This window comes from Festucalex cinctus, chromosome 16 (assembly GCF_051991245.1).
Source record: "Festucalex cinctus isolate MCC-2025b chromosome 16, RoL_Fcin_1.0, whole genome shotgun sequence".
Lineage (NCBI taxonomy): Eukaryota > Metazoa > Chordata > Actinopteri > Syngnathiformes > Syngnathidae > Festucalex > Festucalex cinctus.
In genome coordinates this window covers 470,692-477,500 of record NC_135426.1, presented here as the reverse complement: position 1 = coordinate 477,500, position 6,809 = coordinate 470,692, and the positions used below count along the sequence as shown (strand labels likewise).

At 39.4% G+C, this 6,809-nt stretch overlaps 1 long non-coding RNA gene across 1 annotated transcript in view; it reads right to left on the bottom strand.

Annotated features, from left to right (window-relative positions):
- LOC144003881 (uncharacterized) overlaps nt 1–6,701 on the bottom strand; it is a 13,641-nt gene extending 6,940 nt beyond the window's left edge. Inside the window, exon 1 of the long non-coding RNA XR_013279119.1 lies at nt 6,261–6,701. This is a non-coding gene — a long non-coding RNA (uncharacterized LOC144003881). The remainder of the gene's footprint in view (nt 1–6,260) is intronic.
- Nucleotides 6,702–6,809: the final 108 nt, after the last annotated feature.

Sequence of the window (6,809 nt, the reverse complement as noted above, 5' to 3'; positions counted from 1 at the left end):
CCCACCCGGAGACCACGTTCATTTGTGGAGAATGTGTGTGCATGTATAAAACATAATAATAATAATAATTCATTTAAAAAATATAAAATTAAAAAAGTGTAATAGCGCCAGCACGGACTTTCTGCTGGTCATGACTGTTTTGATTTTGGATTCCCACCGGCTTCCTCGCTGGCTCGCTTTCTGATTGGCTGCATGTCACCGTCAATCATCTATGTGGAGCGAAGTCGGGCCAAAAAATCCAACATGTTGGATATGCCTGATTTCAAGTCCTTCCAAGCATCGATATTGGGAGGCGCTGTGTGTGGTGACAAGACACACGGCAGGATTATCTGTGAAGATTATCGCTTGCGTCTCGGCGCGTCCTTACGATTGTCGGGAGGGGACATTCGGGGCTAAAATCGGGCCAATCCTGCCATGTGAGCCAGGCTTAACTTTCTTCTTCTTGTGTTCAGAATATCAGCGATGCTGCTCTTCAAAGACATTTTTGCGTCGACTTTTGTTTGGGGTCTGCCCATGTGCGGGCCTCTCGTAGGTTGACTGGGCTGGTATGCGGCGGGAATCTTTGGATCAAGGTGATTTCACGCTCCTCCAGGCTTTCCCAGCGCTCTCTCTTTCCTCGGTCGGTCGTCTGTGTGCGTGTGCACACGTTATCATAGCGCACATGTACAAACAGCTCAAAATCTGACACCTCTTTTTTTTTTTTTCCCTCACTTAGGTGTGCGCCCTCTTGGGACACTTGTTGGCGTGCCCCTAAAAATCCCAGAAGAGGAAAAGCAGGCCCTCTTCTTTGAAGTTGAGCCGATCTGGCTAACCTTGACATTCCTTTCCCATGCTAGCCTCGCATAATGGCTCCACAGTGTGTGTGTGTGAGGGTGTGCGTGGGTGGGGGTGTGTGTGTATTTTTTTCTCAATGAAACTGCATATCTCATTCACATCTTTGGCTGCGAGTGGGAGGAGGGGACGCAAGCAAGCAAGGTGGGGGGGAAGTTGTGAAAGAAGTTGAGCTGCCATTCAAGTCTTTTCCCACATGATCGGAAGCAGCTCGAGAATGTTTTTTATTGATAAGAAACTCACACATGGCCGGCGTAGCAATGAAATGCAAAACGAGCACATGACTTCCTATTTGAGTGTCATTCAACCCTTTTTTTTGTTTGTTTTCGGGGATGACATATTTCACTGCACATTTTTCACATCCGTCCGTTGACATGGTTGAACTTCAAAGCTGCATTATGGGATGGGATCTACGCCTGTGATAGGGACATGTCGCATGGATTGCAACCTATATGGCTTGACAATAAGCTCATCATCATCAAAAAAAAAGAAGTTGCATTTGCTCTGCATAAGACACAGCGTATTTCGCATATGAGCTAACCATGCTGCTCCTACATTCCTCGTGTTCACCGGTGAATTATTGACTCTGAAACATGCAGCTTTCCCACTTTTTTTTTTTTTTTTAAACACCTCCTACAAGTGAATGAATGTTGACTGTTTGTTGCCAGTGAATGACAAAGGAATTTATTGCTACCACCATAACTAGGGATGTCACGATACCAGAAATGTACGATACCACTGAAATTCCACGATTCTCGATGCCATTTCGATACCACGGTAAAAATAGAAAATAAGCAATAAATTCCATGTACTTCAACATTCACTCCTTTATTTGAAGTGAACAACAAACAATGATACTGTGTGCTTAAACAGAACAATTGGTATGTAGCTTTAAAGCATTAAATTAAAATACTGTGCATTAATGTATTAAACAATAGAGTGTACAATAAAATAAAAATACTGTGCATGTACTAGCTAAGTACAGTAATAGCACAAATAATGTATAAAGCTTACAACAATCTACTCTGCCATAGTATTCAGAAGCCATTTGAAATTAGAGAGAGTCCTTATGACATAAGGGGCACAAGTGTCTACAAAAAAAATCAAAATAAGAACAAATATTAAGCAAATGTGTGTTTCTGTAAGAGGTGTTCATTTGTGGAATCATTTTGGTAATGACTTGAAAAGATGCAAGTCAATTGTTGAGTTTAAAAAAATGTTTCAAAGCAAAGTTCAAGAGCATTATTTAAATCAGACATGAGCTAGTACAATTGCAGAAATGTTATGTAATTTTTTTTGATGTACCATTATGAGTGTAATGAAAATTGTATATGTAAGTATGAGGATGTATTATTATTGTGTATGCCTAAGAAATTCATGTATATATGCTACTGACAATTGTACGTATGTTAAAGTGAAATTGCCTACATGAGCAGGATTACACATTCTTTTATTGTAATATATTAATTTACTGTATTTAAGAATGAAATAAGTTAAAAGATACAAAGAATAAAGGCCTCAAGGCCTCAGTATGCTTCTGCGAGAGGCTCGCGCGGAGCCGTTAGGGCGTAGCTCCGCTTGTGCGTTTGCCTTCCGACTTGTGCACAATACACATCTGTGTCTGCTGGAGTTTCACACCAAGTCCCGCTGTCGCTATGGCTGGGACGCCACAGAGTGGCGATTCCTCTGCATTTTATGACTGATTCAGGAAGTTCAATTTAATTCAGAAACACGAAACAAAGCCGGGGGGAGAGTAAGTTCATCACCGTGGCAATTAATTATTGCCAATTTGCACCGGTGTCGGCCGTAAACTCGCCAAAACACAACAACCATGCGCTTAGCGAACACAATTTTTTTTTTCTTCTTTTAAAGTTATTGTTGTTTTCCGCCTCTCGTCCCAGGCACATATCCACATGCACAGCCGTGGTCTCCGAGCAGGAAGTCAATTGACCTTTCGCATAAGCTCCGCCCCCCTTAGTTACTGTTGCTAGTCCGTCAAGCTTGGTGACTCCGACAGTACAAGCCGTGACGGGAAGACTTACACCGGCGTGTATTAGTGGTTTCTTTTGGAGCAATACCAGTGCAATATCCTCCAGATCGAGGCAAAAAGGTTTACAATATGCAGTGGAGGGTTATAGTCATAATATTAAATTAGCCAGCGAAGGGGAAACATACAGGACGCACGCTAAATCTGAGAAAACCCCATGACCTATACTGCAGATGCAACCAGCACAGCATTATTGACCAGTCGTGCTCTTGTACTGCCGGGTAAGTTTTCTTACTTATATTAGTCTAGTATTGTTAAAATATGAGGATTACTGTTAGGTCAGCAAGTTAGCTAAACCTCGGTGTTTATAGCTAGCTAAACATTAGTGGGGGTTTTTTGGTCTTTGAAAGCATCAGATCAGTCATTGTTATTCTTTGTCCATCATAAAAAAAATATTTATGTCACCCTAGCCATGGATGTAGTTAAGGTTATATGGCTGTAACTAGCTAGTTAATGCTACATTATTGTAATAGTTTTTCCAAAACATATACCTAATGCTATGTTTTCAATCAGTTCACCAGGCTCACATTGTGGGCTGCACACCCTGGACCTGCACTGTGCAAGAAGTGATGACATTTACCCCACAAGCATGCCTCAGCAGTGGCACAAAGCCAGGGGTAAAAAAAAATAAATACTGGTCAACCTGTGAGTAGTGTGGTGGTAGACAGGGCTAAAGGCAAGAGCTATATGCACAACAAGTACGTTTTCTTTTTTGAATCCTTCCATTTTACAGAAACACCATCAATCACTCCATGAAACTGCACCTTAGATAGAAATTTGAGGCAAGAAATATGCAGTGGGGTGCGGTCTAAGCCACCAGGTGAGATTACAGTAGATTGGATCAGCCAGTCCGAATCAAGTTGCTGTGAAAAAAATATTGTATATTTTCCTCACGGGTTTATTGAGGTTTCATTAAAATTTGATATTTACACATTCTGAATGGTCTTTACAATCTATAAAAGGAGAAAATACACAAACACATAAAAATATTAAACAAGGATAAAGCCACATATGCATTTTTACAGCATCTTCCATGTTTCGGATTTGCAAAATGCTTTACAGTAAAAATATCAACTTAAAATGTTAGTACTGTAATGTAGTTGTCATGTGATGTGATTACTGTCTCTAGCTGTAGGTCACTACATAACAGATGTGATGTTTGATTACCAATCTTGTATTAGGAATTTGACACTATATTGAACTTTATTTTAGAAATTTCATTAAAACAAACAGCTGATTTAGTTTTCTTTTTAAGTGTGCTAATTTGTGTTTTCAGACTTTCTATTTCAGTTTCTTTTAAGGACAATTTAATTTCATATTGTCATTTTCTTCTTCCAATTTATTCTCCTCTTCAGTGCTCTGTCCCTCCTCAGGGTCGTTTTCCAGCTGGCTTCTAGGACGTAGGGGGCAGTGGCGGAGCCAGACTTTTATAAATAGGGGGGCCGGGGGAGGGGGGGGGGGGGGGTTAGGGGTCAAGGATACTTCATCCAAAGATGATGCCAAATTTGTTTTCATGAAAATTAATTTCAATCGGAGTCTCTATCGATGTTCAAATATATTTAAGTACATATTAAGCACAGGGGAGATTTTTGCACATAATGTGCCGTTTATTAAGAATGTATAAAATGTAAAAAAAAATAATTCAGCACTGTTTAACTTGAATGAACTTGCACGCACACGCAGATACTGTATTCATGCAATTACAGTACTTTTATCAACATAACATTATAATATGAACATAATGCAAATTTGTATTACAGTATGACTAAAGATCCTGTCTAAGTGCCAAACTCTCCTTGTCGTTTCATTTTCCACACACCCTATGAAAAATAAATTTATTACTCCAACTACTACTTCATTTACAACCACATAATTTATTAATGTGATTAATTAATAATTATATTAATAAATCCTCCACTTCTACCTGTAAATGCAAACGTCAGTTAGTGTCTGTTTGAACTTTCAACCATTGGAGGGTGCTATTGTATTGCATAACAACAACAACATACTTATTTTTAGCTTGCACAAAACTACGTTGCTTATTGATGTCCGTCCAAAACAATCTATCTGAACTAGAGGTGTCAGTTGATTAAAATTTGTAATCATAATTAATCGCATTACTTCAATAATTAACTATTAATCACACATTTTATATCTCAATTTATACCTACATTTACAATAAAATGTACAATTTCAATATGGTTTTATTTTTTTTTAGTCATTGATAGAGTAATTTCATAACAATTCAATTTAAAAAAATAAAAAATTCATTGATAGAGTAATTTCATAACAATTCAAGAAAAAAAAGTTAAAAATAAAAATATGTGCTGTACTGTAAAACCAAACCAAAGCGTGACTGATTTGTTTTGGTCATTTTTCTATCACTACAACATGGTATAATTGCATTTGTAAGACAATAGTGAAAGCTCAATGCATTTCTATTTTCATATTAGGAGCTGCCTAATTTTTAACATGAAGTAACTTGTGAAATTATGCACATTTTTAAAACTGTAAAATACAACAGTCCCCACAAATGTATGCATTCGCGCTTGGCTTTTATTTTGTTAAGTGAAATAGGATGTGCATTGTAAAATGACGAATTTTTACTGCATAGGAACCAGAAACGACCGATGTGTTCTTTTCATATTAATAGCTCTGTAATTTTAAACAATAAGTAACTTGCGAGTTTCTGCACATTTTAAAATTGTAAAATACAACTTGACGCCAATCCCCACACATTAAGCAGTATCATTTAATTTATTACTGCTAAATTGTGTTATAGTGACTCCTTTTTATGACGTCGGACGCTTTTATTTTGTTAAGTTCTCGGATGCGAGACGCAGCTGAGGCCGCTCTACTGTTACAGCGAACACAGCGGTAGTTTCACTTTCACCTTGATGAGATATTTTGTGGAGATGCTGAATAAAATACGCCTCACATTTAAAGATAAATAGGATTGGGCTCACTCCAACTGTCAAGACGGCGTCCATTCGGCTCTTTACTCTCACAGGGGTTTCTGAGTGCCCATGGACGCCTCTTGGTGCTCGGTGCGAACGCAACGGCTAAACGAGTGCGTTCTTTCAAAGCAAGGCACGGGTGGTAGTGGTGAGACACAGTCCAAATGGTTCCTCCACCTATATTCTGCCCCTTAAACACTGTATTTTAGCTCCAGTGCATTTCTATGGGGTAGTTTTGACGTGGACGTTTCTACTGCGTGGTGACTAGAATTCCCTGAGTAGAGGCTTTCCAAATAAGAAGCGGTCGTTAATCGAGCGTTAAAAAAAACAGTGCCGTTAAAGGCACTTTAAGTAAACGAGATAATAACGTGACAATTTTGACACCCATAATCTGAACATAAAAGTTATTTTAAACAGTCACTCACGTCTCACAGCAAACAAACATGATATAGCCAAACGCCAACATGCATTCTTGATGTGCCGGTGTTCTGTCGGATCAGCATACCGGTACTCAGGAGACTGCTCCTTAAAACAGATGATTCTCCTTCTCCAGACTCCTAGTGAGGTGGATTATAATGCTTTGTCGTAAGTAGCGCCAGCCACTGTTCAGGAGGGGCATAACAATTAGTAGGCGTCTGCTTGAAAAAAATGCTGGCAGGCTGCATCGGCCAGGCGTGCGACGTCACTGCGCCCTTGCCGTGATATGTCAATCATTTGGCGTCTACTGGGTCCAATCACATTTCAGCAGGGGCACGTGCCACCCCGGCCCCCCCTCTGGCTCCGCCATTGGTAGGGGGTGTTCATGATTTTCTGTTTCAGCATCAGCAGCTGTGGAACTGGAAACTCCTGGCTCCTGCACATGGACTCTGCATCTGTACACATTTTTTGCAAATGAAATGGCAAATTTTATTAATTAATTGTCACTTTATCTGGTACTCGAGTGTCTCACAAGCTGTTCATATTAATTATTTTAA